Genomic DNA, 16,510 nt, shown 5'->3' on the forward strand with positions numbered 1-16,510 from the left:
TCACTTTTGAATCCTTTAGGCATTTCGTATAATATAGGTTAAAAAAAGGAGAAATGAGGACACCTAAAACTGTATAGGAACTCTAAAAAATTCAAGGCGAGTGAAGACCAGAAACTATAGCAGGGAGATCCTAATGCCTGCTCAGGTACTACAAGAAGATGTAAGAGGCCCTAGGATGATATACTTAAATCACAAGATGTGGCTTAATGCACCCCATGAAGTGCCTCCATCCCCATATAACATAGAAAAATGCTTGAAATTGCCCTTCGCACTTTAAAGGAGGTGAGACCAGCTATATACAGCGCAGACAGCAGAGAGACGAACAGCGATCTGACTCCTGGGGCGGTAATGAATAGAAGGGCACATGGCCAGCCCAAAAGGGGTTAACAAAAACAGCGGGACCCTCCACAAGCACCAGTCTGCATTCCAAGATGGCGCCGGGGCGGCCGGACACACGAGGCAGCACAGCCTCTAAAAATGAAAATAGCCCCCAGAAGACAAACAAATCATGCCATCCTGCACATATGAGGGATCCTTTCTCATCTCAATCGTCAGCAGACCTGGACACTGAGTGGAGGGCTGAGTCAACTTTACAGTCCTTATCGCCAGGCAGCTATACAATATCACAGGAACGTGGACTCCCCTGGATCCTCTATGGATGGGAATGGCTGAGCTAGCAGAGGCCCTGTTTAGTCAGTCCAGCCAGAACATAGCAGTACCTCCACAAGCACAGCAAACCCATTATTCTCCCGATTCAGTGCTGCTAGCTCGCTTTTCCACAATGCTTCTGCAGAAGCTCTCTAAGGCATGCACCCTAATAACCACAGACCTAAAGAGAGACATCCATAGCTTTGGAGAACACTTTGAACACTTAGAAACCAAGATGGATAATACTATTAAAAAGGTCAATCAAAATGGCAACATGATCACTGATCTCCAAGATAGATTGGAAGAGGCATATACTAAAATAGAAGATCTGGAAAATCGCTCTCGCAGATATAATATATGGATACGCGGCCTCCTAAAAACACTCATGAACCTAGAAGAGATCATGAAGGAGCTAATGAAAGAACTGATCTCTGACATCGCACCCCATCATATGGAGATTGACCGTATACACAGAGCCCTAACAGCTCCTACGGCAGATGGCTTTCCACGAGATGTCATAGCCAAGCCGCATTATTATCTTATAAAAGAGAGGATGATGTTTGCAGCATGCAATAGACAGGACCTCACAATATATGGAATGGCTATACAGCTTTTTACTGACTTGGCTCCATCTACCATACAGAAACGCAGGACCTTGAGACCCCTTTTGCAACAAGAAAGTATAACGGTTAAGAAAGTACCTACAACCTGTTTGTCTAAACAGAGGATTTGATTTTTGGGCTGGAGCAATGATACATGCTGCTCACTTGCAGGAATATCTGTCCTCTAAGTAGGATGATAACCTTGCACATGTTATTCCGGACTTTAGGTCCAGCGGGGGATTGCCCCCATACAGGTGCTGCTATACTCAGACTTGATAAGTTTGAATACCGTGGCCTAAGGCCGTCAAGTTATTTGTTTTTTCATTATTTGTTTCTTACTTTCTCTTTCTCTATTCTTCCCTCTTCTTCCCAACAAGACCTGATCCGGGATTCCATCTATACAACAAAGTCCAAACAGGAACAAAAGTGGTCAACCTCAACTAAGACAACCTTTCCCGATTGTCTGGTAATACAAGGTAAGAGTGCTCTGCCCTATCACGATGGCTAAGACTTACTCTACTGATTATTCAGTGATTACACATAACGTGCATGGCTTTATTTCCCCAACTAAAAGGAGAAAAGCCTTCCAATTCTACCACAGGCAAACAGCTGATATCCTCTTATTACAGGAAACCCATTTTTCGAAGACATCGGCTCCTCGTTACCTTAACGTGAAATAGCCACAATTTTTTTTAGCTTGTGGCCCTCAAAAAAAGGGAGGGGTGGCGATATGCTTCTCTAAGCGGACTCCTTTCACCCCCACCTCAATAGTAAAAGACAAAGCAGGTAGATACCTAATGGCAGTAGGCCATCTTCATGATCGGCAGGTCTCATTTATATCATACTATGCCCCAAACACAGGACAACTAGAATTCTTCAAAAATATGCTAGAGATACTAATGCCTAAGGCTCAAGGACAGATAATAATGGGAGGAGAAAGTAATATTCCTTTAGACCGGATCATGGATAAGTCGGACAGTACGAGACCGATCTTGAGGCGACCCCCTACTGACAGCAATAAAATTTCCCGTTTATTTCACTATTATGATTTAATTGATACTTGGTGGGAACACAATCCCGCAGCTAGAGACTTTACACATTATTTACAGGTGCGTCACACATATTCTAGGAAAGATCATCTTCTAGTGCATACCGCTTTAGTGCTAGCGTTTCCTGCTCCCCATATTGCTTTTTAACTATCTTTTATTGGATCACGCGATTCTTGGATGTCATGTTTTATGTAAATTTGATTTTTATAAATAAACCTTTAAAACGGTGGAATTTCACTATGTGAGGCATTGTGTTTATACTTTTTGGTTTTCGGTGAAACGGTTTGGAGCTACTTTACACTGGAACCTCTGAGATGCAGCGAGGAATTATTTGTGTCCTGTGAAACCCCATACCTTGGTACATCGATCCAGAAGTCGGCTAACCGAGAGGATACCTGGCTGCCTTGAGGGTGACCTATGATCCAGCGTACATGAATCATTTGTGACGCATACAAGCCTGTATGACACATTAACTGTAGAGTACTTTGTGTCCATCACCTCCGGTAAGAGTACCCACCTTTTTCTGCAAAAATCTTGGTTATTGATTGAAGGCTGTCCACGATTTGGGTCAACGGAATATCCGGACTTATTGCACTCTTAGTTTTAGTTGGACTTTTTTGAACTTGTTTACACATAGATTGTGTTTTTTTCTTTTTTTCCTACTAGATCGCACAACACCTAAATGTGTGCTGTCTTTCAGTAGGTCCCTACGTTATTGAATTAATAGGGTTTAAGTGATATTTATATTCTATTTTTGTTATTTCGCGTAAATTAAATGCCTTTTTTCAAGATATACAATTGCCAAAATTGACCCAGGACCATGCAGATCTAATGAATGAAGCGATCACAAAAGCAGAGATCAAGGTTGCCATAAAGGCCACCCACCCCTCTAAGGAACCTGGACCAAACGTTTACCCTGGACAATATTATATAAAATTTGAACATATACTTGCCCCTCACCTTTGTGCATACTTTAATGACCTAAGACGAGGCACTAAACTCCCTAATTATGAAAATTCGGCTTATATAAATGTCATACCAAAACCGGGAAAAGACCATGGAGACTGCTCAAATTACCGACTGATCTCACTGATTAATTCCGACTTAAAAATATTAACAAAGATCCTGGCCCTGCTATTTGCTTTGGCGATTGAGCCATTGGCAATAAAAATTCGTACACGTCAGTATATTAAGGGGATTGTCTGTGGTGGGGTGGAGCATAAATGCCTGCTTTTTGCAGACGATTTATTACTGACTTTGACTTCCCTGATTACATCACTTCCCAACCTGTACAGGATCTTAAATCAATTTTCAGAGATATCAGGGTTGTACATAAACCATAACAAGTCCAGAGCATTAAACCTCTCACTACCAAACTCTATTCAAATGACACTTGAGCAATCACACCAATTCAAGTGGGAACGTGAAGCTCTCCCATATTTAGGTATTCACTTGACCTCTTCTATACAAACGATATACAAAAGGAACTACAGTACCCAGCTCTTATTAAACGGCTAATAGAGGATATGGCAAAATGGCAGATACACCTCCCATTTTGGTTCTGTAGACTACACTCAATTAAAATGAATGTATTACCAAGGATATTATACTACTTTCGGACGATACCTGTAGTGCTGTCCTGTAGCGATCTACAACAGTTGCAAAAGAAAATCCTCCAGTTTATATGGGGAGATAAGGGGCCTAGAGTGAACAAAAGCACTATGTATACTCCTAAACGGAGATGAGGACTTGATTTGCTAGATCTACAGACATATTTCTATGCAGTTCAGGTAGCTCAGCTATCTAGATTTCACTCAAACACACCACATGCAATATGGATGACCATGGATACTTATTCATGCCATCCAGATCCAGTATCCCACATTATGTGGCTTCCACCTAAAGAAAGACAAACAATATTATGTCCTTCCCTATCCTTCTCACTAGAAATATGGGACAGGCTTACTAGAACTCATACTAAATCACCTCATACTCCATTGGCACCCATACTTAAAAATTGTGCGTTCACCCTGGGCCTCACTCCATTAGCCTTTGAATGGTGGACCAATAAGGGCCTATTAAAAATAGCAGATCTTTGCAACAACAGAGGTATGCTGACAGAACACTCTATGATTGAGAAATATCAAATTCCATCAGTAGAACGCTACAGATACACTCAACTTCACCACTATCTTCAATCTCGGGCTCGTGGGGGTGACCTGGTGGCCCTGATCCCTATGGAGCACTTATGTAATAGCTATGATAAACTTAGAGGCCATATATTGGCCATATATACATTATTGATGAATGCATTGACAAAACTGAGTTATATGCTCCAGTGGGCAAAGGATCTCTCAGAAACCCTGGACCTATAAAAATGGCATGCTATGTCAGAATCAGCGTCTAGATCACTTATAAATACCTCGATAATAGAAGCTACAGTGGTGTGAAAAAGTGTTTGCCCCCTTCCTCATTTCCTGTTCCTTTGCATGTTTGTCACACTTAAGTGTTTCGGAACATCAAACCAATTTAAACAATAGTCAAGGACAACACAAGTAAACACAAAATGCAATTTGTAAATGAAGGTGTTTATTATTAAAGGTGAAAAAAAATCCAAACCATCACGGCCCTGTGTGAAACAGTGATTGCCCCCCTTGTTAAAACATACTATAACTGTGGTTGTCCACACCTGAGTTCAATTTCTCTAGCCACACCCAGGCCTGATTATTGCCACACCTGTTCACAATCAAGGCATCACTTAAATAGGAGCTGCTTGACACAGTAAGGTCCACCAGAAGATCCTTAAAAGCTACACATCATGCCGAGACCCAAAGAAATTCAGGAACAATTGAGAAAGAAAGTAATTGAGATCTATCAGTCTGGAAAGGGTTATAAAGCCATTTCCAAAGCTTTGGGAATCCAGTGAACCACAGTGAGAGCCATTATCCACAAATGGCGAAGACATGGAACAGTGGTGAACCTTCCCAGGAGTGGCCGGCCGCCCAAAATTACCCCAAGAGCGCAGCGACGACTCATCCAAGAGGTCACAAAAGACCCCACAACAACGTCCAAGGAACTGCAGGCCTCACTTGCCTCAGTTAAGGTCAGCGTTCATGCCTCCACCATCAGGAAAAGACTGGGCAAAAATGGCCTGCATGGCAGAGTTTCAAGGAGAAAACCACTGCTGAGCAAAAAGAACATCAAAGCTTGTCTCAATTTCTCCACAACACATCTTGATGATCCCCAAGACTTTTGGGACAACATTCTGTGGACCGATGAGACAAAAGTGGAACTCTTTGGAAGGTGTGTGTCCAAGTATATCTGGCGTAGAAGGAACACTGCATTTCATAAAAAGAACATTATACCAACAGTAAAATATGGTGGTGGTAGTGTGATTGTCTGGGGCTGTTTTGCTGCTTCAGGACCTGGAAGACTTGCCGTGATAAAAGGAACTATGAATTCTGCTGTCTACCAAGAGATCCTGAAGGAGAATGTCCGACCATCTGTTCGTGTACTCAAGCTGAAACGAACTTGGGTTCTGCAGCAGGACAATGATCCTAAACACACCAGCAAGTCCACCACCGAATGGCTGAAAAACAAAATGAAGACTTTGGAGTGGCCTAGCCAAAGTCCTGACCTGAATCCTATTGAGATGTTGTGGTATGACCTTAAAAAGTCTGTTCATGCTCGAAAACCCTCTAATGTAACTGAATTAGGACAATTCTGCAAAGATGAGTGGGCCAAAATTCCTCCAGGATGCTGTAAAAGCCTCATTGCACGTTATCGCAAACGCTTGGTTGCAGTTGTTGCTGCTAAGGGTGGCCCAACCAGTTATTAGGTTTAGGGGGCAATCACTTTTTCACACAGGGCCATGATGGTTTGGATTTTTTTTCACGTTTAATAATAAACACCTTCATTTAAAAATTGCATTTTGTGTTTACTTGTGTTGTCCTTGACTATTGTTTAAATTGGTTTGATGTTCCGAAACACTTAAGTGTGACAAACATGCAAAGGAACAGGAAATGAGGAAGGGGGCAAACACTTTTTCACACCACTGTAATTACAAGGTATTATTACGATGGTATATGGTGCCGGTCAGACTGGCCACCTTTGTACATGGAGCTACCCCAAGGGTTTTAGAGGTTGTGGTCAGGATGAAACTACCTACCACATATGGTGGACATGTCCCAAGGTCAGAAGATTCTGGATCAGGGTCTACAATTTTGTGTATACCCTTACCCAGATTAATTTAACCAATTCTGCCAAACAAGAACTTCTGGGCGATAGGGTAATGGAAGCTTCTAATTCCCAAAGGCGATTACTTACCTTCATATTTACTGCAGCAAAAATTACGATTGCCAGGAATTGGAGGTTCGCCACCCTGTCATTCAATCAGCTAAAAAGTCAAATGTCCTTGCTAACGTTGAATGAAATTCTATGCAGAGTTATAGACTATGAGGGCCCATATAAGGAGAACTGAAGTTAATTTGGGCCTTGGGGCCATGCCTGCATGTGGGAGGTGCTTGGCCCCCCCGCTAGTGTGATGGGGGTGGGCTCTTCCCTGTGGGGGGGGCCAACTGAAAATAGAATGAGGTTAAAGGGCCCCTATTTCACGAGTCACATATACGGACTACCTTGTTATACTAACTAGAGGGTTCACCTCCCATGGACTCATAAAGTAAACTGTCCAGGAAGGTGAATAGATCTCTATTTCTTATCCTCTGTTGTTTGTTGTTATGTTCAGAGACCAAACTATGATTCTCTTGTGACTACATACTGTACAAAATGTATAATGAGCATATTGTTCTGTACCAAAAACTTTAATAAATACCATTGAAACATAAAGGAGCTGTGACAAACCAATTGGTAAAATATAACAATGTTTCTCAACGCCAGTCCTCAAGTACCCCCAACAGGTCATGTTTTCAGGATTTACCTTAGATGAAACGGCTGTGTTAATTACTTAGGCAGTGAAACTAATCAAATCACCTGTGCAAAATAATGGGAGGCTTGAACACATGATCTGTTGGGGGTACTTGAGGACTGGAGTTGAGAAACATTGGAACATAATATACAGATTTATTGATACATACATTACCAACTGATCAACACAAACAGGTACCACATTGTAAACAGATTTGTCATTTTGAACATAATATATTTCATGACCAGTTACAGTATTCCAAAAATAGTCCATAGTAGGTGTGAGAATGCATCTTTATTGCACATCTTTATATCTTTTTTTGTTGATACACATCTGTACAGAATACATTTTCAAATTTATGTAGGTCGCTCCTATTCACTATTACTTCTTCTTTGGAGTTCTGTGGTTCTGTTGGCTGCTCCCTCTATTTATTTTCTGTTCATTTTACACTGTGGACTTGTATCAACCCTTTCCCTCTCTGTTTTCCTTTCTTAGTACTGACCTAGTACAAATAGGACACACTTTGTGTATTCAGGCATATTGGTTTGTGCACTTGTTTTCAGCCATGTTGGAACAAGAAGGGGCCATCACCAAACTATTCCCACAAAGTTGGGAGCATGAAATAGTCTAAAATGTCTTGGAAATGCTGATGACTTAAGATTTGCTTTTACTGGAACTAAAGGGCCAAGCCCAACCCCTGAAAAACAAACCCACACCATAATCCCCCCTCCACCAAATGATTTGGACAAGTGCACAAAGCAAGGTGCATAAAGACATGGATCAGCGAGTTTGGAGTGGAGGAACCTGACTGGTCTGCACAGAGTCCTGACCTCAACTGGATAGAACACTTTTAGGTGTCACGGGCTACTTCACAAGTTATGGTATAGGTCCCTTTAAATCTGTGGTCCTGGTGCTGCAGGTAAACTCATGCAACGAAAGGTATCCTTATGGTGTAGTATGTTGAAAGGAGCAGACATTTATTAAAATAGATGCACTTACATCAAAGTTAAAAACAGCCAACTTGCAATGATCACAGCGGGGCTCGCAGGCACTGTGTTATGTTACTTAGAGTTTTGGAAACATCACCCGGCTCTGCCCAACACATGTCATCACAGTCACATGAGATCCTCAGTGGTCCTCACTGTGATGAATCACAGAGATCAACACAATAGCCCACAATGGATGGTATGAATGGAAGCCATCCATTGCATACAATTGTTATGTAATCTGCAGTGATTGGTTACAGAGATCACATAGTACTGGCAGCGGCCCAGTACACTGAACTGTCATCTGCTGGAGACAATAAAAGCCTTTGGACCATATTTGAGGATCATTGGTGTGCTGGCGAATAAGCAAATTTAGCAAGTGAAATATTGTGCCACAGCGCGGCCCATGGGGTGCGCACAAGGCAAGATACTGATAGGCCGTCATTTGTCTATAGGAGTGGGAAGCAGTTAATAAGGTATTTCTCATGCACAGCTTGGGTAGACTTAGAATTACACCCCAAAACACATTCTGCTATTCCTCTTGAATATGGGGATACCACATATGTAAAACCTTTATTGTAGCATAGCCACATAATGGGGCCCAAAATCAAGCAATACAAAAAAAAAAAAACATGGTAAGAAACACCAGGGAGGCATAGGGGTTACTACTGGTAACAAAAGGATCATAGTAGAGTGTTATATAAAAAATATAATTTATTGATATCAAGCAGATATAAAAGCAGAGTACAATGCTGCTAACCAGAATTGTTTAACAGCTTCACGGAAACACCGGTTCCCACATCGGCACCACGTGGAGGTGCATAAGGTGTGGACACCTAACAAAAACAAACATAAAACTTGACAACATAGACACAAATCAAACTGGACATCTGGATGCCATGTAGCAATATACAGATGTGATGTCATTGCGAAAAATATTGCTTGGAGAGTAATAAAGAATTCCTTATTTAGAGAAAATGGCATCCGATCTGTGTATGGCCCCCGGGGATTGGAGCTAGCAGGTGATCCCATCAAATACTGATGGAAATTGGATGACTAGTGACCCATACGGTCTCAGCAAGGAGTGAATATGAATAATATGGTCATGGGCAGGAAAAAGGTGTATGTTCTTCAGTTCAAAGGAGCTGTAAATACATGGTTAAATGACAAACTAATGATGTAACTGGAATGCTGATAGATCTGGGAACAGGAAATCTTGCAGTAATTTGTCATCCAGGTCAGTAGAAGGTTTACATTCTATTGGCTGTATTTTGATGGTAAAAAATGCTGTTCCTTTTAAAAATTGATCTCCCACAGCTGCACTAGAGGGGATGAAACTGAAGAAACAAGTAGTTATACATTCATTATCAGTGATCACTATGGATGCTAGTCAGCACTATGAATACCTGATCACTCATGACTTGGTGGATATATTATTGGAGGGTACTTTACCACAGTTGCAGACTAAGCACTAGTTTCCAATGGTTTCACTACTTGCTCACTCCAGAATCTCTGGGTGCTGTTGATTATTGGGTAGACGGGGCCACTGCATCCAACAATCGTGGCGTCTAATCCCGATAGCAGCAGGGCTTGCCGTGAGTGCCATCACATGACCCTTGTGAAATCAACACGTTTTGCTAGGGGAAGTAGCGTAGCTTCATCTGGACAGTGATGGGCCAGCAACCATCTGTCCCTTATAACATTGATTTCTTCATGATGGTGCCGCCCATCCACAGAACTTTAAAAGAACACGAATCATGTTTCCCAATGGTTGGTATTAATAATCTCTGCTAGCATTCAGGGTTTGTCATTTTTTTTCAAGAAAATATACTATACGCTGTTGGCTTCATTTTAACCAACTGATTTCCATATTCGGTCATCAACATTAACATTTTCAAAAATAGAGAAATTTTTCCATGGTGAGGAGAGGGGGGGGGGGGATTGATTAGTAGGACCAGGATGGACAGACCTTTTTCACATACACAAACAGATAAACAGAGTAGATTAGTAGCCTATTAATGGTCCATATGTATCTTAAAGGGGCCAGATCTAAAACGAGGGGAGAGAGAAGAGGAATACATAAAAGCTGTCCTATTAATTCTCCAGGAAGGCCTGGAGATTCAGATCAGTGTTTAATCCCACTGGCACAATGGACTTCAACCTATATATCCACCATTTTTCCTTTTGGAGCAATATACGGTTGAAGTCCCCCACTTTCTGAAGGTAATTTGAGGACAGTACTCCCTCCATGGCATGAAGAGAAGTTTTTCACTAGTGGTTTCTCAGGATCTTTTCCATTGAACCCAAAATCAAGCACCTTCAAGCATTCAAGGGAATTAATTTGGGCATACTATTTTCTGAATACCTATCATGTTTGTAGGCCCTTGAGTCCCATGACAGAAGATACCACAAAATTACCAAATTTTTAAGATGCTAATTCTGTTAAAGATCATTTTTTTCTGCCACAAGCTTTTGAAAATTGTGGAAAGCAAATGAAAATGCATCATTTTTTTACACAAAGTGGTAAATTAATAAGACACTTCTGCCACACAGCAGGGGCATACCTAAAATGACATCCAAAAACACATTTTGCTACTCCTCCTAAGTATGGGAATACTACATATGTGACACCTTTTCAATGTTTGGGCTGATTATTTACCAGACAGTGTACTTTAACCATACAAGTAGTGTGGGAATAGCTTAGTGTAGCTTCACCAATAGAAGTCCCAGTTCCTAAAAGCCAAGCAAGCCTAGCCTACTGGTATGCGGCTGCCCCCATGAATGTCATGTTTATTGGCCAGGAGGTGCAGTAGGGTGAAGAAGGGAGGAACAAAAGAGCTCCTGTGGTTCCAGGAGTGCGGTTGTCTGCATGGGATGGCTGAAACTGTTGTCTCACAGGAACATGGTAAGTGGGACATGCAGATGGGTCAGGTCAGGCAACAGGTAGAGACAGGATCAGCATACAGAAAAAGGATTAGTTCAGCCATGCAACCTAACAACCAGTGTCATATCTCCACCTGAACTTTTCAGCTGACAGCTAGGGAGTGGAATTCCCTTAAATATACATACCAAACTTGTATCTTATATAGGGGTTAGGTATGGATTTTTTAGGGGGAACCCATGCAAAAAAATATGAAAAAATACTGTGGGGTCCCATTTAGTTTCTCTCCTTCACTGAATGCCTGAAGCAAATTCTACTTTGATCCACATTTGAAGCTTGTTCCTACTCACTCTCAAAGAAAAAAAAACTCTTTAGCCACATATCAATAAATACAGAAAGAAAAAGGTTTTCAGGTATCACATCTTATACAGCAATAGACCAAGAACAGTCAGCAAGACAGCAACATGCAGTAAATGAGCTTTACTTTTCATACAAGAACATAATGGCAGTAATGGTTTAATGAATTTCACTACAGCTAAAGTAACACTGTGTACATAGATTATGCTGGTAGATTATTGTTTTTTTATGCAAGGTCTACTTTAACATAAAAAGACTTTTACATTATGCTCAGTGGTTGCTGTAATAATAGTGGACATAAGACCTATTTAATTAAGCTTGGGCACCTCAGCCACAGACAAGAGAGGGTATTACACTTACAAACATATGTTATAGTGCCAGACTAATCTGTAATCAAATAGTGATCTTCAAATGACATTTCTTGGTGAATCATAAACCAGCTGCAAAAATTCATCTGACATTTCCACAGAGAATAGATTATTTTACAATCAAAAGTGTAGGACCAGTAATCAGAATACTGCTAGAGAGGAAGAGGAGATTTGTGTTTGTAATATTGAATTATCTTTCACTAACATTGAATATTAGTTTTTGAACTGGTTCTGAAGAATTCATTATTTTTACATAATGTTTTCCTTTGCTCTGTAGAGGTCTACATTTAAAACCCTTGAAATCCTACAGTTTGACTTTTTTATTGAATAATTTTATTTAAATAGAAATAGATTTATTATCCGCTGTCTTATGGACAAATTTACAATAACGTTATTCAGATTTCAGTTCTTAGATTGCTCTATATTACTTTGCACTGAGGAATGGAAGTAAGACAATATGAAGGACATAAAGTGATTTATGTAGCACCAGACACATGGATAAACAAATTGAACCATGTGTTAATTTAATTAAGCAAAGTATATTGGTATAAACATTTTCTACAGTATAAGGGGTCACATTTATTAAACTGTCTAAAATAAAAACAATTTTTTTAACTTATTTAAATGTTTTTTTGTGGAATGCATTTTATGATGCATCAGCTTGATAAATTCTGGGTTCCCAGTCACACATTATAATAAAAATTTGCACACATTGCCCACACATGTTTTGCTCCATGAGAAAACAATAGCATGCAAGGATGAACTGAAAACCTAAGCTGAAATCTGCAAGTAAGACTTAACAGTTCAATTTTTGTTGATAAATGAAGACTGCATGTTAAGAATTGCTTGCTACTTTGCAATATATTTTATGTTTGCTGTTGGATGGTTAGCTAGTAGGCATGAGCCGAATACCCCCCGGTTCGGTTCGCACCAGAACATGCGAACAGGCACAAAATTTGTACAGACAAGCGAACACAGTTAAAGTCTATGGGACACGAACATGAAAAATGAAAAGTGCTTTTAAAGGCTTGTATGCAAGTTATTGCCATAAAAAGTGTATGGGGACTTGGGGACTTGGGTACTGCCCCAGGGGACATGTATCAATGCAAAAAAAAAGTTTTAAAAATTGACGTTTTTTCAGGAGCAGTGGTTTTAATAATGCTTAAAGTGAAACAATAAAAATTAATTATTCCAGTGCGCACGCGCGGGAGCTCCGTGATGGTTGCCTGATTTCGGAGCTCTGCATCACCCTGGCCCGTCGGAACACACAGCACTCGGCACAGCCCAGCAGAGCGGTCCACGAGTGGCGGCAGGCTCAGTAGAGATAACTGGGCACCAGGCACAACCTCGGGCCGCAATTCGCCCAGGCTCAGCAGACAGGGTGTACCAAGATGGCCGCCGTCACACAGACACACGCAGCCAGCGAGGAGAGGAGCCCTGAGCAGAGGCAAGTGGTCCTCTTAGCCACCCTAACCTACTCCCAAGTGACCCAGGGCACTCCACATCCTCTCCTGGCTCCCTCTCCAGCCTCCTTGGAGTCCCTCTTGGGCCACACAATGGAGGATTACTCCATCTCCCCCATGGGGCCTGATCTTCCCCATCAGCACACTACTCCAGCCCCAGGCTTTCAGGCCCAGGACCAGACCTCTCCGCAACAGGATTTATTCCTCAAACTTTCTGGGTTACTGGAAAAGGGGCTAGCCAATACTGCTACCAAAATCACCAGTGAGCTCAAATCTGACTTTACCAATTTAGGGTCCAGAATGGAGGCCATTGAACATAAACTGGACTTAACGGTCTCTAAGACCAACCAAACTGCAGCACACATTCAAGTACTCCAGGACCAGCTGGACTTGGCTCTTTCGAGGATTGATGACCTCGAGAACCGCTCCAGGAGATACAACTTTAGAATCCGCAGTCTGCCAGAATCGGTCACCGATACCCATCAGGCAGTACAGGGGTTTCTCAAGGAACTAATACCAAATATAACCCCCCATTGCCTGGAGCTGGACAGGGCCCACAGAGCTCTAGGGCCCCCCAGGAAAGACGGATCCCCGAGAGACGTTATTGTCAAACCGCATTTCTACAATGTGAAAGAGGAGGTCATGCGTCAAGCGCGCACCAAACCAAAGGTATTTTGCCTGGGACACCAGATCCAAATTTTCACGGACCTCTCACCCACCACCATCCAAAAAAGGAGATCACTGAAACCGCTCCTCTCGGCCGTAACGCAACAAGATATCAAGTACCGATGGGACTTCCCATTTGCGGTCAAATTCTCTATTCAAGGTAAACCGCACTCCTTTTCCAGCCTTTCAGAGGGTGAAAAGCTACTATTGCGGCTCAAATTTATTTCCCAAGAAGCCCCGATGGACTGTGCTAATGCTCAGCCGAATTCCTCCAAACGCCCGACCCCAACAAGCCCGGTCTCTCCCCTCTGGGACACTGGAAGGTTCAAAAAAATCCAAGGACTGAAGACCACCCTAAAATGAGGGCCATGACCATGTCATCCACTGCCCCTCTCTGGGCGCCATCCTCGCCAATAAAAAAAATGGCGATCCATCCTGTTGAAGGAACTTTTTGCTCCTAACCCCTGTTGCCATTTTTACTGGCTTTTTTTCAGTTGCTGATCGAGATTGCACCACTCTGGATGGCACCGACACAATGGAGAATATGGACTGGAGACTCCTAAACAGCCACATTCCCGTGACTGGGGACATCCCTACCGTTATTTTTTCCTTGTTTTTTTTTTTTTTTTTGCTGCTGAATGCTGTTTTTTGCCTACCCAGACACTATGTCTGGTCTCTGCAGGTATACTTTGCCACCGAGGAAGCCTGGACTGCTCCATTTCCCCACCGCCCTGGAAGCGGGGGCCTCCCCCTGGCGTTATCTGGGGGGTGGTCCCTGGTGACTTTCCTGGGGCGGGGCTCCAGAAGATGCTATTGGTCGATGTGGTTGTTTTCTACTAAGTTTTATCCAGTTATGCAAGCTTGAATTCTCTTACGTTTGAAAATGCTGTGTTTCATCACCTTTTCTGTTACAATGAGCAAGTTAGGCCCGGGGTGACACCCTGCGCCTCCTCCCCTCCCTTGGATCCCAGTTTCAGTGTCTGAGAGATGGGACGTCAGCCCCCTCATAGAGGCAGCGGACGGAAAGTGTTAGGAGTCAAGTTTGCGCCGGACCCGATTGGTCTTCTTATGCCGTGTACACACGTAGCGGACTATCCGGCGGACTTAGTCCGGTGGACTTCCCGCCGGACTGTCCGCCGGACTTTTCGAACGGGCTACTTGCCCACACATGCACTTTTTCAGCGGACTAATGCGGCGTACTAAGTCCACCGGACTATCCGCCGTGCTTTTCAAATGAACGGACTCGCCCACACACACGAGGAAAGTCCGCTCATTTTGAGCGCGTCTCCAGGTAGGCGGGGCCCGCGAAGGAGACGTTGCTGGCCCCGCCACCTGGTATGGACTTAAAGGGGAACCCCAACACCGAAAAAAATCGGCGTGGTGGCCCCCCCAGGTCCACATCAGACCCTTGTCCGAGCACGCTACCCGGTCGGCCAGGAAAGGGGGGACGAGTGAGCGGCCCCCCTCCTGGGCCATACCAGGCCACGTGCCCTCAACATGGGGGGTGCCTTGTGGCCCCCCCCACCCCAAAGCACCTTGTCCCCATGTTGATGAGGACAAGGGCCTCTTCCCGACAACCCTGGCTGTTGGTTGTCGGGGTCTGCGGGCGGGGGGCTTATCGGAATCCGGGAGTCCCCTTTAATAAGGAGGCCCCGGATACCGGCCCCCCATCCTATGTGAATGAGTATGGGGTACAATGTACCCCTACCCATTCACCTGTAAAAAAAAGTAAAAAAAACACAACACACAAGGGTTAAAATAGTTTATTACACAGCTCCGGGGGTCTTCCGTCTTCGGGGGTCTTCTCACCGGACTCCTCCGCTATCTTCTTCTAGCTCATTTACTAGCGAAGGAGCCCGGCTTTCTTCCTCACCGTCGCCCTCTTCTTCCGACTTCGGGGGTCTTGTCCCCCTCTTCGGTTCTTCTTGCCGGGCCACCGCGCCTTCTTCTAGCTCTTTTACAGATGGTCTTCTGTCGCCGCTGTCGCCGCCTTCTGTTCTTCTGTTCTTCTCTTCTTCTCTTCAGATGTTGCCTCATCGCATCCTCCGCTCACAATGGCACGGACACGACACGCGGTGACTTATATAGGGACATCGCCAGATGATGTCCCCGCCTATTATGATGTCACAGTCCCAGTCTCAGCCCAAGAAATTAAAGACGTGATTAGAAATCTTAAAAATGGCTCAGACCCGGGTCCGGACGGATTGTCAGTACCTTACTATAAAGCCTTTGCAGATACCCTAGCCCCCCACATGGTTAAATTCTTTAACGCAAAAACCACAGGCTCCCCCCTAGACTCCCAACTCAATAACGCTTACATTACAGTGATCCCCATGCCAAACAAAAACCCAGAGGAAGTTGAAAACTACAGACCTATATCCCTCATAAACAATGATTTAAAGATTTTGACTAAAATATTAGCCAATCGTCTCTCCTCTTTCATAAGTAGATACATCCACAAGGACCAGGTAGGGTTTATCCCTGGTTTATCCCTGGTAGACAGGGACCGGACCAAACTAGAAGGGCCATAGACATCATATCTATTCTTCAATCCAACTGGAACGAT

The sequence above is a fragment of the Lithobates pipiens genome, unplaced genomic scaffold (assembly GCF_037356315.1).
Source record: "Lithobates pipiens isolate NorthernLeopardFrog02 unplaced genomic scaffold, aLitPip1_a1.2 Scaffold_13, whole genome shotgun sequence".
In the NCBI taxonomy this organism is placed as follows: Eukaryota; Metazoa; Chordata; class Amphibia; order Anura; family Ranidae; genus Lithobates; species Lithobates pipiens.